This window comes from Tachypleus tridentatus, chromosome 5 (genome assembly GCF_004210375.1).
Source record: "Tachypleus tridentatus isolate NWPU-2018 chromosome 5, ASM421037v1, whole genome shotgun sequence".
Taxonomy (NCBI): Eukaryota; Metazoa; Arthropoda; class Merostomata; order Xiphosura; family Limulidae; genus Tachypleus; species Tachypleus tridentatus.
The window spans coordinates 48,354,438-48,380,717 of record NC_134829.1 but is presented as its reverse complement, the minus strand read 5'-3'; the positions used below and the strand labels follow the sequence as shown (position 1 = coordinate 48,380,717).

At 36.9% G+C, this 26,280-nt stretch overlaps 1 long non-coding RNA gene across 1 annotated transcript in view; it reads left to right on the top strand.

The window, feature by feature from the left end:
• Positions 1-12,559, top strand: part of LOC143251110 (uncharacterized) — a 119,156-nt gene extending 106,597 nt beyond the window's left edge. The window contains exon 5 of the long non-coding RNA XR_013028504.1: positions 12,442-12,559. This is a non-coding gene — a long non-coding RNA (uncharacterized LOC143251110). The remainder of the gene's footprint in view (positions 1-12,441) is intronic.
• Positions 12,560-26,280: the final 13,721 nt, after the last annotated feature.

Genomic DNA, 26,280 nt, shown 5'->3' with positions numbered 1-26,280 from the left:
TTAACGAAGCATAGTGTAGATCATCAAGGGAAGTAGCTAAGTAAAGTTCACTCACATTAAACTTAACGAAACATAGTGTAGTTCATCAAGGGAAGTAGCTAAGTAATGTTCACTCACATTAAACTTAACGAAACATAGTGTAGTTCATCAAGGGAAGTAGCTAAGTAAAGTTCACTCACATTAAACTTAACGAAACATAGTGTAGTTCATCAAGGGAAGTAGCTAAGTAAAGTTCACTCACATTAAACTTAACAAAACATGGTGTAGATCATCAAGGGAAGTAGCTAAGTAAAGTTCACTCACATTAAACTTAACGAAACATAGTGTAGTTCATCAAGGGAAGTAGCTAAGTAATGTTCACTCACATTAAACTTAACAAAACATGGTGTAGATCATCAAGGGAAGTAGCTAAGTAAAGTTCACTCACATTAAACTTAACGAAACATAGTGTAGTTCATCAAGGGAAGTAGCTAAGTAATGTTCACTCACATTAAACTTAACGAAACATAGTGTAGTTCATCAAGGGAAGTAGCTAAGTAAAGTTCACTCACATTAAACTTAACGAAACATAGTGTAGTTCGTCAACGAACTTACCGAAACAATGTTCGTCCATATTAAACTAAACGTGGAGTTCATCATTGTATTTTTTTACTGAAGTTCATTTACACTTTTCCTAAGGAACCATAGTGTAGTTATTTATCGGATGTACCAATCATAACACTACAGTGAATCGAGTAGTCAATACGAACATTATTCACGTTGTAGCTCATCCATATGAAACAAGTTTACCAAGATGTAGCTCATTCACATTAAACAGATTTACCAAGACGTAGCATCTTCACATCAAATATAGTTAACAAGATGCATTTTTCTCTACATTAAAGTGATTAACCAAGATAGTCTCTCCACATCAGACAGATTTATCACGATGTAGGTCATCCACATCGAACAGATTTATCAAGATATATCTAATCCACATCAAACAGGTTTACCAAGATATATCTCGTCCACATCAAACAGATTCACCAAGATATATCTGATTGACATCAAACAGATTCACCAAGATATATCTGATTGACATCAAACAGTTTTACCAAGATATATCTCGTCCACATCAAACAGATTTACCAAGATATATCTCATCTACATCAAACAGATTCACCAAGATATATCTGATCGACATCAAACAGTTTTACCAAGAAATATCTCGTCCACATCAAACAGGTTTACAAAGATATATCTAATCCACATCAAACATATTTACCAAGATATATCTCGTCCACATCAAACAGGTTTACCAAGATATATCTAATCCACATCAAACAGATTTACCAAGATGTATCTCATCCAAATCAAACAGGTTTACCAAGATATATCTGATCCACGTCAAACAGATTCACCGAGATATATCTAATCCACATCAAACATATTTACCAAGATATATCTCGTCCACAGCAAACATATTTACCAAGATATATGTCGTCCAAATCAAACAGGTTTACCAAGATATATCTCATCCACATCAAACATATTTATCAAGAAGAAAATCTCGAACTATTTTGTTCAGCAGTTTCCATGCTGTATGGTTGATCTACATCAAAATTAAACGTGATAATAAAAACATTTATCATAACGAACTATGACGAAGTACTTCTTAACTACCTCTGCGTAGTTCACCTGATTAAATAGGGGTTATAATGGTATAATTATTCTCATTTAAACATCTATCATGATACAGTTTATCCTTATTACAGAGAGCTAACACCTCTAGGGAACGTTTCCTTTAAGACAACATATACACAAGATAATACCTTACATGAGTTACTGCACTGATAATGTACAATGACAGAAGGGCCAGAGACACAAACTGGGCAGAACTAACCACTTACAGAACTTGACAAACTGCAAACCGAGCCCCTGAATTTACAGAAGGTCAGGTGAGTAAGTGGCAGTTGGCAACCGTAGAAACTGGAAATACTTCACAAAAAGATATTTTTTTATAGACTTCAAATTTTGTTTTGATTGCAAGTCTTACCTAAAGAGACTCGAACTGGTTACATTTAGGCGATGATTTTTGGTAGGTCATAGTAGAGAAGAGAATGCCTGTAGTAAGTGCACAAATAATATTACAGATGGCGCTATTTTCACTTTAATGTTTGCTGTTTTTTTACGAGGTCACGAAGAGATATGATTTTGCCATCCTAATATTTAAGGTGGTTATATACAAGCAGGTTAAGGTTCTTTAGAACCATCAGTTGAATGTTTGATGACCATTTTTATTTGTCGTGTCTGCTTCATTTCCTGTGGATATAGTTAGATTTCAGGTTCGCTGAAGGAAGACACAATAATGATACGTATTCTAACGCGTATCGCACATGTCAATTCCAACTTGGAATATAAATTATCAACAAATCAGATTCCCATCCAGTCCACGGTATTACTCAAAAGAACAGAACATTTCTGAGACTGTACTTGAAATGGAGAAGCTTTAGTTTTTGTACGTATAAAGTTAACAGGTATCTCACAACTTTTTTTTTTTGGCAACAACACTTCCGGTCCTTTATTTGTTTCCGATCTTTTACTTGTTTACGATACATTTGTTTAATAGTTGTATTCATCAATATTTTATTAAGAATGACGCTCGGCTAAGTGAAATACCTTAATAACATCATTGGAAAGCCTGTTTTTTGTGTTTGTTTGTTTTTTAACACAACTACACCGTTTGTTTATGTTATATTTTGTCACTAGATGTCACGCCATGTTCAAAATAATAATTACTTCTGTCACATAGACGCTAAACTGTCCTTATCAATTTCAGCTTGTCCTTTAGAGGGCACTGCTTGCAAAGTTAATTTCACTTGTTCTACAGAGCTTCCTGTAAAGAAAAAAATGTTAATTATAATGAGTCATAACTAACAGGAAACACAGAACAGAAAAATGAAACTAAGAGGAAACACAGAATATTGACTGAAATATGAAACAAGGATATTAATGACTTAACAACTGCTACCGTTGCAAGTTATTGTGAAAAAAATACTTTGTAAATATAGCAACTTTCCATATAACAGATGAAACTGACGGTTCGTAGAACATTGTAAGAACAACGATCTAAGTCCCGCAACGCTCTTAGTACTTCTTCACCTATCGTTGTGTTTACTTCATCCGGTGGCTGCGATTACGCACTATTTTGCCAATTATTGCACTTTATGTTGCAATAAACTTCAGCTAAGACGAAGAGGTCATTTTTATACCCCATACCTTCACATACTTTTCAGAGTCACTCTACTATAAAGCTACCAAAATCACTTTTAAGAAGAGAAAAAAACACACCGTTTCTGTGTAGTTGTATTATGAAACTAGATGGAATTTCTGTGGCCATCTTTCTCATGAAAGATTGTTCATGTTGAGGTGTGTGTAAAAACTGGTAAATTTTTGACTCGCGAGACTTCGTGAACTTCAAATTCTTTATTATTATTATAATATTTTTAACGCTACCGAAAATATGCCGAGCTTCGTCAAAATGTTTTTTTTTTTTTTTGAAGGGGAGGTTGGAAGGTTCTTTTTCTCTAACATGTGTTCATTTTGGGATAGGAGACGCAGAAGATAAGGGGAGGGCTTCACCTACGAATACTTTCTATTTGCAACAGTATAACAGAAAAACTTAAATGGCCTAATGATGCAGTGTTTTAGGCGGAATTGTAATGGTAATTTCCTAGATGGATTGTTTGTTTGCTTGTTTGTTTTGAATTTCGCACAAAGCTACTCGAGGGCTATCTGCGCTAGCCGTCCCCAATTTAGCAGTGTAAGACTAGAGGGAAGGCAGCTAGTCATCACTACCCACCGCCAACTCTTGGGCTACTCTTTTACCAACGAATAGTGGGATTGACCGTAACATTATAACGCCCCCACGGCTGAAAGAGCGAGCATGTTTGGTGCGATCGGGATTCAAACTCGCGACCCTCGGATTACGAGTCGAAAGCTTTAACACGCTTGGCCATGCCGGGCCCTCCTAGACGGAGAAATAAACAAAACGAACAAAGGGGGTCAAGCTTTCCTTCTTGCTACTCTTGTATTTCACAATGAGACCGTTATTCCATATTGGCCTGTGGTATGGTTACTGTTGCAAAGGCGCTCTTTTGAAAGTTTCTCTTTTCCATGGAGAACAATGAAGATTTATCTAAATTGTGTTTCCTCTGGCTCCACAACACTTAAGATCAGCGCTGTAGAAATATTATTCTTCGGCAAATGTTGTGTGATATATTTTGAACCATAAGCCTAACTGCAGTTGTATTGAACCATTGATTGATCAGTAATCCACGTGAAGTAAAGATATAGGCGAGAAAGTTGTCGCCCGTAGCACCAAGGGTTTCCTTTGTGGCGCCTGCACTGGCACGTACAGCTCTTACTAATAACATACTATAGACATTACACTGGCGCGTACAGCTCTTACTAATAACATACTATGGACATTACACTGGCGCGTGCAGCTCTTACTAATAACATACTATGGACGTTACACTGGCGCGTGCAGCTCTTACTAATAACATACTATGGACATTACACTGGCGCGTACAGCTCTTTCTAATAACATACTATGGACATTACACTGGCGCGTGCAGCTCTTACTAATAACAAACTATGGACGTTACACTGGCGCGTGCAGCTCTTACTAATAACAGACTATGGACATTACACTGGCGCGTGCAGCTCTTACTAATAACATACTATGGACATTACGCTGGCGCGTGCAGCTCTTACTAATAACAAACTATGGACGTTACACTGGCGCGTGCGATCTTACTAATAACATACTATGGACATTACACTGGCGCGTACAGCTCTTACTAATAACATACTATGGACGTTACACTGGCGCGTACGAGCTCTTACTAATAACATACTATGGACGTTACACTGGCGCGTGCAGCTCTTACTAATAACATACTATGGACGTTACACTGGCGCGTGCTTACTAAGCTCTTACTAATAAACATACTATGGACGTTACGCTGGCGCGTGCAGCTCTTACTAATAACATACTATGGACATTACACTGGCGCGTGCAGCTCTTACTAATAACAGACTATGGACGTTACGCTGGCGCGTGACAGCTCTTACTAATAACATACTATGGACGTTACGCTGGCGCGTACGAGCTCTTACTAATAACATACTATGGACGTTACGCTGGCGCGTGCGAGCTCTTACTAATAACAGACTATGGACGTTACACTGGCGCGTGCGAGCTCTTACTAATAACATACTATGGACGTTACACTGGCGCGTGCAGCTCTTACTAATAACATACTATGGACGATTACACTGGCGCGTACGAGCTCTTACTAATAACATACTATGGACGTTACACTGGCGCGTGCAGCTCTTACTAATAACATACTATGGACGTTACACTGGCGCGTGCAGCTCTTACTAATAACATACTATGGACGTTACACTGGCGCGTACAGCTCTTACTAATAACATACTATGGACGTTACACTGGCGCGTGCGAGCTCTTACTAATGACATACTATGGACGTTACACTGGCGCGTGCAGCTCTTACTAATAACATACTATGGACATTACACTGGCGCGTGCAGCTCTTACTAATAACAGACTATGGACGTTACACTGGCGCGTACAGCTCTTACTAATAACAGACTATGGACGTTACGCTGGCGCGTGCAGCTCTTACTAATAACAGACTATGGACGTTACACTGGCGCGTGCGAGCTCTTACTAATAACATACTATGGACGTTACACTGGCACGTGCAGCTCTTACTAATAACATACTATGGACGTTACACTGGCGCGTACAGCTCTTACTAATAACATACTATGGACGTTACACTGGCGCGTGCAGCTCTTACTAATAACATGCTATGGACGTTACACTGGCGCGTGCAGCTCTTACTAATAACAGACTATGGACGTTACGCTGGCGCGTGCGAGCTCTTACTAATAACAAACTATGGACGTTACACTGGCGCGTGCAGCTCTTACTAATAACAAACTATGGACGTTACACTGGCGCGTGCGAGCTCTTACTAATAACATACTATGGACATTACACTGGCGCGTGCAGCTCTTACTAATAACATACTATGGACGTTACACTGGCGCGTGCAGATCTTACTAATAACATACTATGGACGTTACACTGGCGCGTACAGCTCTTACTAATAACATACTATGGACGTTACACTGGCGCGTGCAGCTCTTACTAATAACAGACTATGGACATTACGCTGGCGCGTGCAGTCTTACTAATAACATGCTATGGACGTTACACTGGCGCGTGCAGCTCTTACTAATAACAGACTATGGACGTTACACTGGCGCGTACAGCTCTTACTAATAACATACTATGGACATTACACTGGCGCGTGCAGCTCTTACTAATAACATACTATGGACGTTACACTGGCGCGTGCAGCTCTTACTAATAACATACTATGGACGTTACACTGGCGCGTGCAGCTCTTACTAATAACAAACTATGGACGTTACACTGGCGCGTGCAGCTCTTACTAATAACAGACTATGGACATTACACTGGCGCGTGCAGCTCTTACTAATAACATACTATGGACATTACACTGGCGCGTGCAGCTCTTACTAATAACAAACTATGGACATTACACTGGCACGTACAGCTCTTACTAATAACAAACTATGGACGTTACACTGGCGCGTACAGCTCTTACTAATAACAAGACTATGGACGTTACACTGGCGCGTGCAGCTCTTACTAATAACATACTATGGACATTACGCTGGCGCGTGCAGCTCTTACTAATAACATGCTATGGACATTACACTGGCGCGTGCAGCTCTTACTAATAACATACTATGGACATTACACTGGCGCGTGCAGCTCTTACTAATAACATACTATGGACATTACACTGGCGCGTGCAGCTCTTACTAATAACAAACTATGGACGTTACACTGGCGCGTTGCAGCTCTTACTAATAACATACTATGGACATTACACTGGCGCGTACAGCTCTTACTAATAACAAACTATGGACATTACACTGGCGCGTACAGCTCTTACTAATAACATACTATGGACATTACACTGGCGCGTGCAGCTCTTACTAATAACATACTATGGACGTTACACTGGCGCGTGCAGCTCTTACTAATAACAAACTATGGACATTACGCTGGCGCGTGCAGCTCTTACTAATAACATACTATGGACGTTACGCTGGCGCGTGCGAGCTCTTACTAATAACATACTATGGACATTACACTGGCGCGTACGAGCTCTTACTAATAACATACTATGGACATTACACTGGCGCGTGCAGATCTTACTAATAACAGACTATGGACGTTACGCTGGCGCACGTAGAGCTCTTACTAATAACATACTATGGACGTTACACTGGCGCGTGCAGCTCTTACTAATAACATACTATGGACGTTACACTGGCGCGTGCAGCTCTTACTAATAACAAACTATGGACGTTACACTGGCGCGTGCAGCTCTTACTAATAACAGACTATGGACGTTACACTGGCGCGTGCAGCTCTTACTAATAACAGACTATGGACATTACGCTGGCGCGTGCAGCTCTTACTAATAACATACTATGGACGTTACACTGGCGCGTGCAGCTCTTACTAATAACATACTATGGACGTTACGCTGGCGCGTGCAGCTCTTACTAATAACATACTATGGACATTACACTGGCACGTGCAGCTCTTTGCTAATAACATACTATGGACGTTACACTGGCGCGTGCAGCTCTTACTAATAACATACTATGGACATTACGCTGGCGCGTGCAGCTCTTACTAATAACAGACTATGGACGTTACACTGGCGCGTTGCAGCTCTTACTAATAACAAACTATGGACGTTACGCTGGCGCGTGCAGCTCTTACTAATAACATGCTATGGACGTTACACTGGCGCGTGCAGCTCTTACTAATAACAAACTATGGACGTTACGCTGGCGCGTGCAGCTCTTACTAATAACAAACTATGGACGTTACGCTGGCGCGTGCAGCTCTTACTAATAACATACTATGGACGTTACGCTGGCGCGTGCAGCTCTTACTAATAACATACTATGGACGTTACACTGGCGCGTGCAGCTCTTACTAATAACAAACTATGGACGTTACGCTGGCGCGTGCAGCTCTTACTAATAACAAGACTATGGACGTTACGCTGGCGCGTGCAGCTCTTACTAATAACAGACTATGGACGTTACGCTGGCGCGTGCGAGCTCTTACTAATGACATACTATGGACGTTACGCTGGCGCGTGCGAGCTCTTACTAATAACAAACTATGGACGTTACGCTGGCGCGTGCGAGCTCTTTACTAATAACAAACTATGGACGTTACACTGGCGCGTTGCAGCTCTTACTAATAACGTACTATGGACGTTACACTGGCGCGTGCAGCTCTTACTAATAACATACTATGGACGTTACACTGGCGCGTACAGCTCTTACTAATAACATACTATGGACGTTACGCTGGCGCGTGCAGCTCTTACTAATAACAGACTATGGACGTTACACTGGCGCGTTGCGAATCTTACTAATAACATACTATGGACGTTACACTGGCGCGTGCAGCTCTTACTAATAACAGACTATGGACGTTACACTGGCGCGTGCAGCTCTTACTAATAACAGACTATGGACGTTACACTGGCGCGTACAGCTCTTACTAATAACAGACTATGGACGTTACACTGGCGCGTGCAGCTCTTACTAATAACATACTATGGACGTTACACTGGCGCGTGCAGCTCTTACTAATAACATACTATGGACGTTACACTGGCGCGTGCAGCTCTTACTAATAACAGACTATGGACGTTACACTGGCGCGTGCAGCTCTTACTAATAACAGACTATGGACATTACACTGGCACGTGCAGCTCTTACTAATAACAGGACTATGGACATTACACTGGCACGTACAGCTCTTGCTAATAACAAACTATGGACGTTACACTGGCACGCACAGATCTTACTAATAACATACTATAGACATTACACTAGCACGTACAGCTCTTTCTAATAACATACTATAGACATTACACTGGCACGTACAGCTCTTACTAATAACATACTATAGACATTACACTGGTATGTACAGCTCTTACTAATAACAAACTATAGACATTACACTGGCACGTACAGCTCTTACTAATAACAAACTATAGACATTACACTGGCACGTACAGCTCTTACTAATAACATACTATAGACATTACACTGGCACGTACAGCTCTTTCTGATAACAAACTATAGACCCTGACACGTACACGTGCATTAAGCTCAATAATATACGAATGACGTCACAGATTCAGTCCAACTTTTCCTTTGCACAATACACTTAATTCACAGGGTAAATGTGAATATATTATTTATATTCTAAAATAATATGTTTATGGTGTCAGTAAAAAAACAAATCATTTAGTATCCAACTTCCTGTGGCCCGTGGGACACCCAATGATTTATCATCATAATTGGCCGTAAACCTGTAGACTAAAAAAATATACCAATATATGATTTATCATTTCTTTCTGATACAAATATCACGTTTCTGTTAATTAGAACGTGGAAAACATTAGGAAAATACATCGTTTTTTTTCCTTTATTAATTAAATTCGTTTACTTTAATTAATTGACACTGTATTTTGGAAACTACCTTAGAACTTTCTTTTTTTACTGGGTAATATAATAAAAATACAAACATTACCTCTTGCCTTGCGAAGTAAAAACTAGCAAAGTGATTTAAATTACAATTTTACGACAAACCGTCTACAAAACAAGGGTTTTCAAAGTGATGCTACTTTGATGGATTGAACGTAGAAAGAATTATTTTATAAACCACGAAAAAAATGTAACAGTCAGAGAAGGCTGATCAAAATAATTATGTTTGCTTAATGACAAAAAATGTAAATTCGTTAAAACTATAGCGAAGGTCACAAAAGGTACTGGTTTCCTCATTAGAATATAATATACCATTCTTATATCAGTGACGTCGCACTATTAGTAATACCACAATGGTTTCTTTCGTCATTGGTACCACACTAATGATTTATCACGTTTTTATTAGTAACACCACAATGGTTTCTTTTGTTATTGATACCACACTAATGATTTATCACGTTTTCATTAGTAACACCACAATGGTTTTTTCGTCATTGATACCACACTAATGATTTATCACGCTTTCATAAGTAACACCACAATGGTTTCTTTCGTCATTGATGCCACACTAATGACTGATCACGCTTTCTTTAGTAATACCACAATGGTTTCTTTTGTTATTGATACCACACTAATGATTTATCACGTTTTCATTAGTAACACCACAATGGTTTTCGTCATTGATACCACATTAATGATTTATCACGTTTTCATTAATAACACCACAATGGTTTCTTTCGTCATTGATACCACACTAATGATTTATCACGTTTTCATTAGTAACACCACAATGGTTTCTTTCGTCATTGATACCACACTAATGATTTATCACGTTTTCATTGGTAACACCACAATGGTTTCTTTCGTCATTGATACCACACTAATGATTTATCACGTTTTCATTAGTAACACCACAATGGTTTCTTTCGTCATTGATACCACACTAATGATTTATCACGCTTTCATAAGTAACACCACAATGGTTTCTTTCGTCATTGATGCCACACTAATGACTGATCACGCTTTCTTTAGTAATACCACAATGGTTTCTTTCGTCATCAATATCACAGTGACGATTTTTCTTTCCTTCGTCATTAATAACTCAACGATGATATGCCATTTATCCTTCATTAATACCGTAGTGGCTTGACATGGCCAGGTGGTTAAGCCACTGGACTCGCAATTTGAGGGTCGTGGGTTCGAATCCTCGTCACACCAAACATGCTTGCCCTTTCAGCCGTGGGGGCATTATAATGTGACGGTCAGTTCCCCTATTCGTTGGCAAAAGACTAAGTAGGCCCAAGAGTTGGCGGTGGGTGGTGATGACTAGCTGCTTTTCCTCTAATTTTACATTGCTAAATTAAGGACGACTAGTGCAGATAGTCCTCGTGTAGCTTTGCGCGAAATTCGAACCAAGACCACAGTGAAAGTATACCATTATTTCTTTGTCAATACATCATATCTGACTTACCCTTTATTAATTGTTTGTTTGTTTGTTTGTTTCTGAAATTTGCGCAAAGCTATTCGACGGCTATCTGCGCTAACTGTCCCTAATTTAACAGTGTAACACTAGAGGGAAGGCAGCTAGTCATCACCACCTACCGTCAAATCTTGGGCTACTTTTTTTACCAACGAATAGTGGGATTGACCGTCACATTATACACCCCCACGGCTGGGAGGGCGAGCATGTTTGGCGCGACGGTGATGCGAACCCGCGACCCTCAGATTACGAGTCGCACGCCTTAACGCGCTTGGCCATGTCGGGTCCCCCTTCATTAATAACAATAATACATCATTGATGGTTTATTATTATGTTATTATTAAAACCTCTTCCCTGTTTTATATCACTGATACCGGAACAGTAACTTACCATTTTTCTTTCATTAGTATCTTGTTGATGAATTACTATTAATGTAACATTGACCATTCGTCACTATTTTATCATTATGGTCTCGCTGATGAATTACTGCTCTTTCATACTTAATACCATATTGATAGTTTATTATTCGTTCAGGATATTTACCTCATGAATAATTTAACACTGCTTCATAACTTCACTGGATATATTTCCTGATTTCTATTAAATATTCACTTCTAATGCTTGAAAGGCCAGGCATGGCCAGATGGTTAGAATGCTCGACTCGTAATGTGAGGGTCACGAGTTCGAATCCGCGCCACACCAAATATGACACACCACTCTTTCAGCCGTGGGGGCGTTATTATGTGACGATCAATCCCATTATTCATTGGTAAAAGAATAGTCCAAGAGTTGGTGGTGGGTGGTTATGACTAACTGCCTTTCCTTCTAAATCAGAGACAGCTAACACAGATAGCCCTAGTGTAGCTTTGCACGAAATTCAAAACAAATCCATGAATGGAAGTAAATTTTAATAATTAAACTCTGACACTTTTATCCTTAGAAGAACGGATTAGATCATCAAACAGATGCTGACAGACGACTTAGAAGGTTTTATTTTGTATGTTGTGATCGGCATACGACTGACTGGTAATATAATTCGGTTTTGTGTTAGCTACTTTAAAATCGACCACGGGTCAATGTCGCGAAAATGTAACACATGTATATTATCAGGTCGTCCCATAAGTAGTGTCCGAAAATTTAATACAGAAAGTTCATCACCATTTCTGTCTTTGTAGAAGACTTTAATGACTAAAATATGTAGTTGGTTGTGTATAAAAATATTCAGACAAATAAACTAAACTAACCCAACTCCACTATTTCAGATCATTAATCAAATAAACCCTTATCAAGATGGATGTGTCTGAGGAGCACATTAGGCATATAATGATTTACGAGTTTAAAAAAGGCAGCAGAAACTACACGGAACATTCAAGGTGTTTACGGAGTCTCTCAATGAAAGAAAGTGTCGAACGTGGTTTCAGAAGTTCAGATCAGGTGACTACAGCTTAAGTGATGTGCCACATTCAGGTCATCCCGTTGAGTTGATGATGACTTACTGTTGGTTGCAATTGATGAAGATTGTGCTGTAACAGTTGAAGAACTAGCACAGAAGCTTAATTCAAACCAATAAACAGTTCACTGTCATCTGTAACAGCTTGGAAAGGTGTCCAAACTTAAAAATGGATCCCCCATGATTTGACAGAAGCCAACCTTAGAGCAAGAGTGGACATTTGCACTTCTCTGCACTCTCGTGAACGTAACTTACCTTTTCTTTGGACAGGTTAGTGACTGCAGATGAAAAATGGGTATATTATAAAAATGTTAAGCACCGCAAATAATGGCCCAGTGCAGATAAACTGGTTAAAGCACAGCCCAAAATGGATCTCCATCCTAGAAAAGTATTGTTAAGCGTTTGGTGGGAAATTGTTGGTGTGATCCACTTCGAGTTGCTGCCATTCAATGTGACGATTACATCAGCTTTCTGTTGTCAACGGTTAGAGCAAATGAATGTTACACTGAAAGAAAGGAGGCCTGTTTTGATCAATCGTAAAGGTGTGTTACACTAGGATAATGCACGGCCCCATACAGCAAGGATCACATCTGTAAAGACTGAAGAGCTAGACTAGGAAAAACTTCCACATCCTCCTTATTCTCCAGACCTTGCTTCATCCGATTATCATCTATTCCAAAGTTTGCAGAACTATCCTGATGGAAAAGAACTTGGAACACATGAAGATGTCAAAACTACCCTCTCTACATTCTTTTTATCCAAACCCCAAGAATTTTATAGAAGTGACATTCAGAAGCTTGTGAATCATTGGCAGGAAGTAATTAATAATAGTGAAACATACATTATTGATTAAATAACATTAAAAGTGTTTGAAATCCTTTCTCTTTCTCTGAACCTAAAATCGGGCATTACTTAAGGGATGATCTGATACTTTACAAATAAGTTCTTTAGACTTCGTGGTATAAAAACAGACAATACAGTGAAAAACAATCAGAATAGATAACAAAGAGATATACTGATTACTTATTTTAGCACAAAGCTACACAATATGCTATCTGCGTTCTTTCTAACAAGAAGTATCAAACCTTGCATTTGAGAGTTGTAGGTCCGTAAGCTAATTGCTGATTCACTTGTGGCCATGCATATGGACTAATGCTCAAGGGATAAAAGAAGAAAAAATAAACCACTAAAAAAGAAAGAAAATTATAAGTGAAATAATAATAAAATCAAGATGTAAATGAGCTCTTAATATTAATAAAGAGAAGCGAGGGTGAAACAGTCATATTAAAGTTATCGTAAAGTACAGGATTAGAAACTTACAAATAGTAGAGTTTTCATTTGGCATAATTTGATTTTTGGTCAAAAATTATAACTGAAGAATAAATTTCCTTATAGTTTTCAATTGAAAATTATTTTACTATATCATAAAAACGAAACAAGGTTTAAGTATTGTTATTTGACAAATATGGTGTGAAAGTTCTCTAATGTCATTTAATACAGAAATCAGTGATTTGCAACTTAAAGTACTGTTATGAAAACTTTAGAAAAATTAAACCGTTATGTTTGAAATTAAAAAGTGAAATCAATGGTGGTCGTATTGTTGTTTTTAGAATTTTTACATTTTACTGTCACGAACTCGTATTAATAGTGATTTACAAACCGACATGTAGGTCAGGCAAAGTATCTGGAAGTTAATTTAAGGAATTTGACACGTGCATATGGTTAAGTAAACGAAAAGAAACAAAGACATGATCTGAAAGGAGAACGAAATAAAAACGGACAGCTTGAGTGAGTGAGATTTAAAAAGAGTAAAGCTGAGGAAATCCCAGACGTAAGATGAATTCTGATATACTTAGGTTCTGGTAAAGAAAAGATATATAGAGATCAGCTGAGACCGGGTGTTCATAACGCTTCTGTAAGCTTTCCTCTAGGTCAGCTGCTTTAAGCGATACTTTCAGCTGGTGCGGGTGGCTGGCTGGCTGGCCTGAAAGTGCGTGTAAGAAAATCAATGAACTGTCAGATTGGCAGTGGATTGTTCGATTCCATTGATTACCAGTAGAGCAACAATATTTGTTACTGCTCTCAAAAAAATAGTGCTGTTGTGTAATAGAAACGGAGAACTGTTCAGAAAATGTTGGTTGAGAAATTAGGATTACAACATGTTAGTTTACGTTTTCTATTAAATGACACAAATTTGTTAAACATTTTGATGTAGCGCTTATTTTTTGTTGATAATTAAAAATTCTGTCCATGCAATCAACTTGTCAAATACCTAGTATTAGAGACCGTTGGCCGTTTTAAGATGTAGATGACATTTTCTACAGTTGTGTTTGTTTTGTTTGTTTGTTATTTTTGAATTTCGCGCAAAGCTACTCAAAGGCTGTCTACGCTAGCCGTCCCTAATTTAGCAACGCAAGACTAGAGGCAAGGTGAAAGGCGTTCGACTCGTAATTTGAGGGTCGCGAGTTCGAATCCCCGTTGCACCAAACATACTCGCCCTTTCAGCCGTGAGGGGCGTTATAATGTGACGGTCAATCCCACTACTCGTTGGTAAAAGAGTAGCCCAAGAGTTGGCGGTGGGCACTGATGACTAGCTGCCTTCCACTGCTAAATTAGGGACGGCTAGTGTAGATAGCCCTCGAGTAGCTTTACGTGAAATTCCAAAACAATGTTGCCCGTCATGTGCTGCCATCTAGTGTCTTAAATGTCTGAAATTTCGTTTATGGTTGAAAGATTCTAAACTGCGAAAGTAAATTGTTTGATCGCATGTTAAAAAAAAAACAAAACAAAACGTGTTACATAGTTTTTTAAAAAAGAGAGATAGTTTAGTTATCATCTTTAGAATATGAATATATAGAAACTTACCATGATTGGTTGTCGTTCCCACGTGCTGCTTGTGGGAGCTTTTTTTATAGGTGGCATTATTCATGGTGAGCTTCCGGACATTTTTGTCAGGATGGAAGACTATGATATATATTTTGGGTGAGAACAGACAGAAAAGTTCCACATAGGCACTCAAGGAGATAGACACACAAAGTGTAGTGATTTGTACCTATAACAAGGAAACGTAACAAGAAATTTAGTGATGTTTATAAATACAGTTTAACGTTAATTATTGTTACCCTGTCATTAGCTTGAACGTCATATCATAGCTGAAGCAAGTTTAGACAATTTGTATTATTGTAGACGTAGGATGCTAACGTAGATGAAGGAGAAACATATATATAGCACGTAGTCTAAACATTTAAAGCTGGTTAAATATTGGAAAATCAATAGGCCTAAAACTGCTATTAAAGCAAGTTTCTTCACCCATATACTTATAAGTTTCTCCATTGCTGCTTGAAAGAAAATACGGATAAAGAAGAAATGAGTATAAGTGAGATGGTCATAAAACATGGTGGAGAGTAAGAGTGAAATATATTAAAATTAATATACCCAGAAAAAGTGTGTGTGTGGGCGGGGGGTAGGAATATGAAGAACGTCAGATATTAAGAGTAGTTTGTATAAAATATGCAGATAATTGGTTTTATAGAATTTTGTATTTGTTAATTTAATAGGTTTTCGCTTTTATTCTATTTTACAAAAATATATTGTTCTTAATGACGAGAAACCCACTTGAAATAAAACTGTATCTCAGGACGGCTGGTATGGGTATTAACACTTTTATTGATAAGGAAAGAACAACGTTTTGACCTTCCTAGGTCATCTTCAGGTTCCCTGTCATTAATAAAAGTATTAATACCCACACCAGCCGTTCTTAGATACAAAAATACATTATAGTATGTTTAAACGTTTAGTAATTTGAAAATGGTAAATGCGTTTTTTTTTTAGATGTTAGCCTTAATTAAAAAGGCTGTCAAACTTTTTAACCATTACTTACTTAGTTGTAACTATACAGAAAAGTATATCCAGGAAAAGATCGATAAAACTGAAAATGCGTTCAGTCCTGGCACCGTGGACAAAACACATCTCATAAAACTTTTTAATTTATATTAACTATTTACGTTTCTAGCAGATGGCGCTACTTGCAGACAATATTGCAAAATGTCTAGGAAACGAGCATACTTCGTATATTGTTTGTTTGTGGGCCTGGTATGGCCAAGCGTGTTAAGGCGTGCGACTCGTAATCTGAGGGTTGCGGGTTCGCATCTCCGTCTCGCTAAACATGCTTGCCCTTTCAGCCTTGGGGGCGTTATAAAATGACGGTCAATCCCACTATTCGTTGGTAAAAGAGTAGCCCAAGAGTTGGCGGTGGGTGGTGATGACTAGCTGCCTTCCCTCTAGTTTTATACTGCTAAATTAGGGACGGCTAGCACAGATAGCTCTCGAGTAGCTTTGTGCGAAATAAAAACAACAACAAACAAACCTCTTTGTTATTATTATGAAATTTAACTTCCCAAACAAATTTATAAATACAGTTTAAATAAAATATAAAAATACGGTTGAAAATACAACGAACCTTACAGTGCTTTACGTTATTAAATTGGTAAAATATTTATAGGGCTTTTGTGATTTTTCACACACATTTTGTGGAAAACAAAGAAAAATAAAATGTTTTACATTCATTTCTGGAGTTAAGCAGAAAGCCACATATTGGATTATTTGTTCCATAACAACCATGGGAATAAGCTCGTTTCTTAGCGTTATAAACTCACAGACTTACCACTGAAGGTCCTATCATGTTATTAAACTTGTTGTTGTTTTGAATGAAGCACAAAGCTACATAATGGGCTATCTGTGCTCTGCCCCCCACGGGTATCGAAACAGACATACCACTGAGCAACTGGGGGGCTATTAAACTTGTAAACAACAGCATAATTTGATGTAGTTTTGGGCGATCAAACCTCTTACATAATCTTGAAACAAATTAACCGAACAAGTATATTAAAAGTAAAATAAAACGTAATGAGCTCTGGTCAAATAATTAACGATATTACAATTAAATGCAATATGAGGGTCACGGGTTCGAATCTCGTCTGGCACTTCACATTTGGAGGCAATTACCGCAGGTAGCTTTCATGTATCTTTCCGCGAAATTTAACAAACATCGAATAAATACAATTAAACCTTTGTGCTTCTATATGTACTCTGAAGGTCGTGGGTTCGAATCCCGGTCGCATCAGACATGCTCGCCCTTTCAACCGTGGGGCGTTATAATTCGATGGTCAATCCCACTATTCGTTGGTAAAAAAAGTAGCCCAAGAGTTGGCGGTTGGTGGTGATGACCAGCTGCCTTCTCTCCAGTTTTACACTGCTAAATTAGGGACGGCTAGTGCAGATAGCCCTCGAGTAGCTTTGCGCGAAATTCAAAACAAACGAAACAAGCTTCTATATATACTGAACATATGGCATTATTATGAAACCTTTCTTGTGTAAGGTGTTTTCAGATTTATTTAACTGTACCAGAGGAGCTCACGAGACTTTTGTTCCTTTAATGCATTTATTATTACTTTCCGAAAGATGGAGCACACATTTTGTCTCAAAAGAATTGGCAGGGGAAAAAAAGAAGTCCCATTAAGAAGTTTCACTTTCGTTTTTTTACCCCAATCATACATGACTTAATCTAGTTTGAAAGAACTATCTTGGATTATGATGTAGGTTCTCAGCATTTTCTCCATTTTATTTATTTTCATTCCTTTAACTGAAATGTTTCCTTTCAGGATGCTCTATGAAAATGAGACTTTCTAGAATGGACGACAACTGCCTGTTGTGGGGACACAAGTATAGAGTAAGACGTTTGGAAAGTCTTCCGCCTTTCGTCTTCAGATCTCTACACTTGTGTCTCCACATCAGGCAGGTGTCGTCCATTCTAAAAGTCTCATCATGAATCTCTGCCTGAACAATCTATTAAAGAAACTTTATTATACTTCGAAGGAACTTCATCAAGAAACGAGACAGACAGACACACATACATAGTGAACTGGAGAAATAAATACTCACTACTTTTACATGTGCTCCGACATGGCCAGGTGGGTTAAGGTGTTCAACTCGTAATCTGAGGGTAGCGGGTTCGCATCCCCGTCGCGCCAAACATGCTCGCCCATTGAACCGTGGGGGCGTTATAATGTTACGGTCAATCACACTATTCGTTGATAAAGAGTAGTCCAAGAATTGGCGGTGGATGGTGATGACTAGCTGCCTTCCTCTAATCTTACACTGCTAAATTAGGGACGGCTAGCACAGATAGCCCTCGAGTAGCTTTGCGCGAAATTCAACACAACCAAACAAACTTTTACATATACTTAAATAATATATTTTCTCTCTCTTCCGGTAGTCAACCACGTGCACATTTCTTTTCTATTGTAAATAAGGTAATAATTAGATGTCTATGAATATCATACAACATACAGTTCGAATCATTGAAGATGAGAAGTTGTACATGCAACACATCCACATGAAAGAACCTCAGACGTAATTTCATTTGAACCAAGATATAGCAAGTCTGATGTCAAATTCTCACATAAGGACCGCCTCATTTACAAGAACTGTATGGTTGGAGCTGTAGTAACCTCGTGACACGTGTACGTCATATATTACACGCTTTACACACAGAATGTCAAACGATTAAAACCCGATAACTTGAGTGCTTTCGAAAGGGACAATCTTTGCATGGTGGTGTAACTGAATGAGTGATACAGATGAATGGAGCTGATTCACGTTACGAAAATCACCTGGACTGACAAGAAATGTTTTCGTATATTTATAAAATGAGTTGTTGGGTGATGCAACACGGCCGGGAAATAAAGCATTTATGTAAAAGTGTGTTAGGGATATTTTGGATTGGAAATCGTCAAGAAAAACTACACCTGCATGTTGTTAAAGTAAAATAATGTGACACATGATTGAAAAAGAAATGTGAAGAAGATCAGTTATGAAGATAATTATAAATAAATACTGACTGTTAAACATCATGAGTTCTCACTACATGTAAACAAGTAGAAATTATGGTTCTAATAGAGAGCGAACCAATAATCAGAGATCGCTAATTCCAGGATCTAGAGAACAAACCAATGATTAGAGATCACTGATTCCAGGATCAAGAGAACAAACCAATGATCAAAGATCGCTGATTCCAGGATCTAGAGAACAAACCAACGACCAGAAATCGCTGATTCTAGGATCTAGGAAACAAACCAATAATCAGAAATAGCTGATTACAGGATATAGAGAACAATTACCGATTACAGAATCTAGATTAATCCCAAAAGGCTGAATATATTTAGATTAACAATCCAATAAACCTATTGTGTTCCTCTGTCAGCTTTAGTTTTGACGTTAGTTAACATTGTTAACAGAACAAGCAGGTTGGTTAAAGTGTTAAGCAGCACGGAGATCTTACTCGGTATTAACTGAGGAATTATGGTTGTTGAAACGTTCGTTCTCTATGAGTCTTTTGTGCCTGTCCTGCGAACTGGTTATCGAATTTCTTACACTGTATAAAATGAACGGCATTCTGTGTTACACAAGTGAAGTTTTGGAAGTTTCTCTGGTTGTGCTTGTCGAGTTGGTAGTTTTTTATGAACTTCCAGGTTTGATAACGAATTTTAATACAAAGACAGATAGCAACCATTCTTTGGTGTAATTCACTTTTGCACGAACAAGGATTCCTGCTTTTCTAGAAGGAGACGACAGGAACTCTAGGAAATATCTGTTTAAGTCGATCATTCGTTTCTGAATTTAAGTTGATAAGTAATAACAAGAGAAACTATATTTGAAACTTTGGTATTATTCTACAGGGTGGCCCGTAAGTCCCTACCCATCCATTCATCTTATGTATTCAGTGTATCTGTGTGCTGTCCCTCATTCTCGCTGCATAATATTGAGACATGTTATGTGAGACATTTTCAAGTGTAAATGGGCTTAAATCGGCCATATTTCTCCGAAAAAAAAAATACATGCGTAATTGAATATAACATAATAACATATGGATGGGTAGGGACTTACGGGCAACTTTGTAGTTTAGGATAGTTTTTTGCCGAGCGTTGTCAGTTTTCTCGATCTGTCAGTATCTTTATATCTTCTTTGTAACATGATTCAATTTAGATCATTGCTGTGTTTTCGGTAATATGTTTCATTTGAACAGAATTTTTTTTCATTCTGACGTTTCGACTATACGTACTGCTCCACTTACTGTGAAAGGAAGTGAGAGGTTTCATAGAGATGGTACTAGTCTGTCCGTAGGTATTTCGTCAAGTTATTAAGTAAAATTATGTTATTTAAAATAACAGTGACGTCAAGAATGTTAATTTGAGTAGAAGAATAACTAAAGATAACACGATTGTTTTGTGAAAAGTGTTTGCACACGATATAATTTATTTAAGTAATTCAAACTCAACTGTCGAAAAGTAAAATATGTCATCTACGTAATGTTTCCTTGTATGGGGTTTTACAGAGCTGTAAAATCTGGTTTTGAATATGTTTGTTTCTTTAGAATTTCGCGCAAAGCTACACGAGGGCTATTTGTGCTAGCCGTCCTTAGTTTAGCAGTGTAAGACTAGAGGGAAGGCAGCTAGTCATCACCACTCACCGCCAGCTCTTGGGCTACTCGTTCACCAACGAATAGTGGGATTGACTGTCACATTATAACACTCCCACGGCTGAAATGGGAGCATGTTTGGTGCGACAGGGATTCGAACCCGCGACTTTCAGGTTACGAGACCAGCGCCCTAACCACCTGGCCATGGCCGGGCCCTAGGTAAGGTTATTGGGACACATAGTTAGCAGAGAGAATGTGCCATCGAAGGTTGAATCTGTAAAGAAGTGGTCAGCATGAGGACATTAGAGAATCTAATAGACAACAATCTTATTATTGTCATGTTATAAAATCATTTTCCGACGTAGCTTGTATTCCACACAAATGACTTGAAAAACTAAGTAAGATCTGCTGGACTGTTGATTGTAAACAAAAATTCAATGAATTAAATAATAATTAATCATTATTAAAGATCCACTTATGTTTAATGTTGATACCATTCCTTTTGTTGTAATTACAACAGAGAAAAGAATACGTGACGTATGCTGCAGTTTGTTTTGTTACGTCATCATATTGTTTCTTCCTCTCTCAGGTTAAGCCTAATTTGTTTAGCATGTTAAATAAACGTCTTATATACTTCAGTTACTAAAAAAGAGTTAAGTTTCGTGCATCTAATCACTACAAATTACAACAAAAGAAATAAAAAATATTTTAATAAGAAGACATGATATAGGTAAAGTCCCATTACTTAATGCACACACTGGCTTATTTGATTTTAAACAAGTCTGCTCAAACTGTAAACTGGACGTATATCTAGATGTGTCAGATTGGATAGTGCAGTTCACTAAAGAAATGAACCAATGAGAGAGCCAATCTCTAAAACGAATGAACTTGCGTGTCTCAGTAGTGGCGCTATCTAGTGCTTATAATAGTTAATACTTATAAACCATGTATAATATTTGGCTTGCAAATATTTAAAATGTTCATTGTGAAATTAATAAAATAAAATATTGTCGACGAAAAAAGAGAATAACGTGCTGTTTGCTGCCACCGAGATTATTTAATGTTTTAAATATCTCTGAAGTAATTACTATAGCAACCTCGACAGTCCTTGACACAAACACGCGAAGAATATTCTCTAATGCCTTTTATTCTACTCAACAGATGGCGCTGTGCAATTACTTACCTCAAACCACTAGAGCTCTTGTGAGTAAGAACACAACAGTTTTATTGATTTAAGACTGTTAAAAAATCAATGGCGCCAGTTTTATAGAAACTGGATAAACAAATAAAACTGAGCGAGACATTTAACTAAGTTTTAGTCTGTGAACGGATTGTGAAAAATAAATAAAATTTATTTGGAACATTTTCTATATTTGTCTGCCAATCCACCCATCCATCTATGAATACGGAATAAAAAAGTGGAGGTACATTAAATAGTTGAAAAAATAACCAAAATTTTGATTAATTTTATTTTATTAAAAACAAGGGACGAGGGTGATAAAATATCCACAACATCCGCCAACAAAAGTAACCTCTGAACATGTAAAAAAGTGTTTGAATATTAAATAATCGTTATATATTTGTATCATATAACGTAATCTATTACAAGCTGTAGTAGATACTAGCTTGTTGACGAAAATAAAATAATTTAGCCTTTATATTTCTTTGCATATAATTTCTTTCAAAAATATAGAACAGCGAATCAGGTTTTCCTCTTACCCCTCTGGTTTCAGTTACAACAGAAGAAACAGAATACACGCATTTAGAAAAAAGTTAAATTACGTAAGAAAGAAAAACGAATTATGAATTTAGTTACTTTATTATTCTAGATTTTCTTTGTCTTCACAAAAGGCGTGTCTCGTCTCCACGAACGCACGTGAATAGCCTTGCCTTACTTTTAATTATAGAACTCTTTTCATCACAGCACGTTACCTAACATACATGCACTATTGACAGCTTATCGTTCGTGTTTAAATTATGAGTCGGTCAGAAACACGTGAACCAAATGAAAGCATGCCGTTTTATTTGCTTTCCATAGCGGGATAATGAAGGTTTGTGCTAATAACATTTTGGTAAACAGAACTCATTACAAAGACTATTTGGAAACCGAATTGTACATGACATTAGCGTGACGAGCACACGGTGTCTTTCTTATGTAGAAACTAATTACTTCCTGTGAAGATTAATTTGTATCTTGTATCTTGTACTTAATGAGTTAACATAACAGTGCTATTCAAAGGATGCGCAACTGGACACAACGTGATCAGTCAGTCAATAGATAGAAGATACGTAAATTTACAAGAAAAACAGACGGAAAAATGGATAGAAAACAGAGAGACAGAAATATGATCACGTACACACACATAGATATATATATATACAAAAAAAGAGACAAAGAAATATATAAATATATAAATAACAGATGGGGAAAGAGACAGAAACAAAAAGATATATAGACAAAAGATGGGTAAAGAGACAGAAAAAAATAGATATATAGACAACAGATGGATAAAGAGATAGAAATAAATAGTAATATAGACAACAGATGGATAAAGAGATAGAAATAAATAGTAATATAGACAACAGATGGATAAAAAGACGGAAACAAATAGATATATAGACAACAGATGGGAAAAGAGACAGAAACGAATAGATATATAGACAAAAGATGAATAAAGAGACAGAAATAAATAGTAATATAAAAACAGATGGGTAAAGATACAGAAACACATAAATATATAGACAACAGATGGATAAAGAGTTAGAAACAAATAGATTTATATACAACAGATGGGTAAAAAGACAGAAACAAAATAGATTTATATACAAAGATGGGTAAAAGACAGAAACAAAAAAAATAAATAGACAACAAATTTTGAAAGAGACGGAAGCAAATGGATATGCAGAAAAGAAGAGATTATAGAGACAGAAACGAAGATAGATGTATAGAACAATAGATGCATAAAGAGACAGAAACAAATGGATATATAGGCAACAAATGGGAAAAAGAGACAGAAACAAATAGATATATAGACATCAGAAAGGTAAAGAGACAGAACCAAATGGGTAAGATACAGAAAAAAAATGGTTATATAGGCAACAGATGCATAAAGAGACAGAAACAAATGTATATATAGGCAACAGATGGGAAATGAGACAGAAACAAATAGATATATAGACAACAGATGTGAAAAGAGACAGAGAAACAGAATAGATATATGGACAACAGATGGGTAAGGAGACAGAGACAAATTATATTGACAACAGATGGGTAAAGAAACAGAAGAAATTGATATATATAGAATAAAGATGCATAAAGAGACAGAAATGAATAGTTATAGAGGCAACATATGCATAAAGAGACAGAAGTAAATAGTTATATAGACACACAGATGGGTAAAGATACAGTAACAAATAAATATATGGACAACAGATGAGTAACGATACAGAAACAAATAGATATATTTAGTCAACAGATGGGTGAAGAGACAGCAACGAATAGGTATTTAGATAACAGATGGATAAAGAAGACAGAAATAAATAGTTATATAGACAACAGATGGATAAAGAGTTAGAAACAAATAGATTTATATACAACAGATGGGTAAAAGACAAAACAAAAAAATAAATAGACAACAAATTTTGAAAAGAGAGCGGAAGCAAATGGATATGCAGAAAAAAGAGAAGGGTATAAGAGACAGAAACGAATAGATGTATAGACAATAGATGCATAAAAGAGACAAGAAACAAATGGATATATAGGCAACAAATGGGGAAAGAGACAGAAACAAAATAGATATATAGACATCAGAAAGGTAAAGAGACAGAACAAATGGGTAAAGATACAGAAAAAAAGAAGAAATGGTTATATAGGCAACAGATGCATAAAAAAAGAGACAGAGAACAAATGTATATATAGAGGCAACAGATGGGAAATGAGACAGAAACAAATAGATATATAGACAACAGATGTGAAAAGAGACAGAAACAGAATAGATATATACACAACAGATGGAAAAGAGACAGAAACGAATAGATATATGGACAACAGATGGGTAAGGAGACAGAGACAAATATATATGACAACAGATGGGTAAAGAAACAGAAGAAATTGATATATAAAATAAAAATGCATAAAGAGACAGAAATGAATAGTTATAGAGGCAACATATGCATAAAGAGAGACAAGTAAATAGTTATATAGACACCAGATGGGTAAAGATACAGTAACAAATAAATATATGGACAACAGATGAGTAACGATACAGAAACAAATAGATATATTTAGTCAACAGATGGGTGAAGAGACAGCAACGAATAGGTATTTAGATAACAGATGGATAAAGAGACAGAAATAAATAGTTATATAGACAACAGATAGATAAAGAGAGACATAAATAAATGGTTATATAGGCAACAGATGGGTAAAGATACAGAAACAAATATATAAATAGACAACTGATGGCTAAAGAGACAGAAATAAGTAATTATATAGACAACACATGGATAACGAGACAGAAACAAATAAATAAATAGATCACAGATATTGAAGGAGACAGAAACAAATAGATATTTAGATAACAGATGGGTAAGAGACAGAAGAAATTGATATATAAACAAGAGATGGATAAAGAGACATAAATGAATAGTTATATAGGCAACAGATGGATAAAGAGACAGAAATAAATAGTTATATCGACAACAGATGGGTAAAGCTACAGATACAAATAGATATATAGAAAAAAGAAGGGTAAAGAGACAGAAACAAATCGATATAAGAGTCAACGAATGGGTAAAAAAGACAGAAAGGAATAGATGTATAGACAGCAGATGGGTAAGGAGACAGAAACAAGTAGTAATATAGACAACAGATGAATAACAAGACAGAAATAAATAATTATATAGACAACAGATGATTAAAGAGACGAAAAGTTACAAATATATATACAACATATGGGTAGAGATATGGAAACCAATAGATATATAGACAACAGATGGGTAAAGAGACAGAAACAAATAGATATATAGACATCAGATGGGTAAAGAGACAGAAACAAGTAGTAATTTAGACAACAGATGGATAAAGAGATAGAAATAAATAGTAATATAGACAACAGATGGATAAAGAGATAGAAATAAATAGTAATATAAAACAGATGGGTAAAGACACAGAAA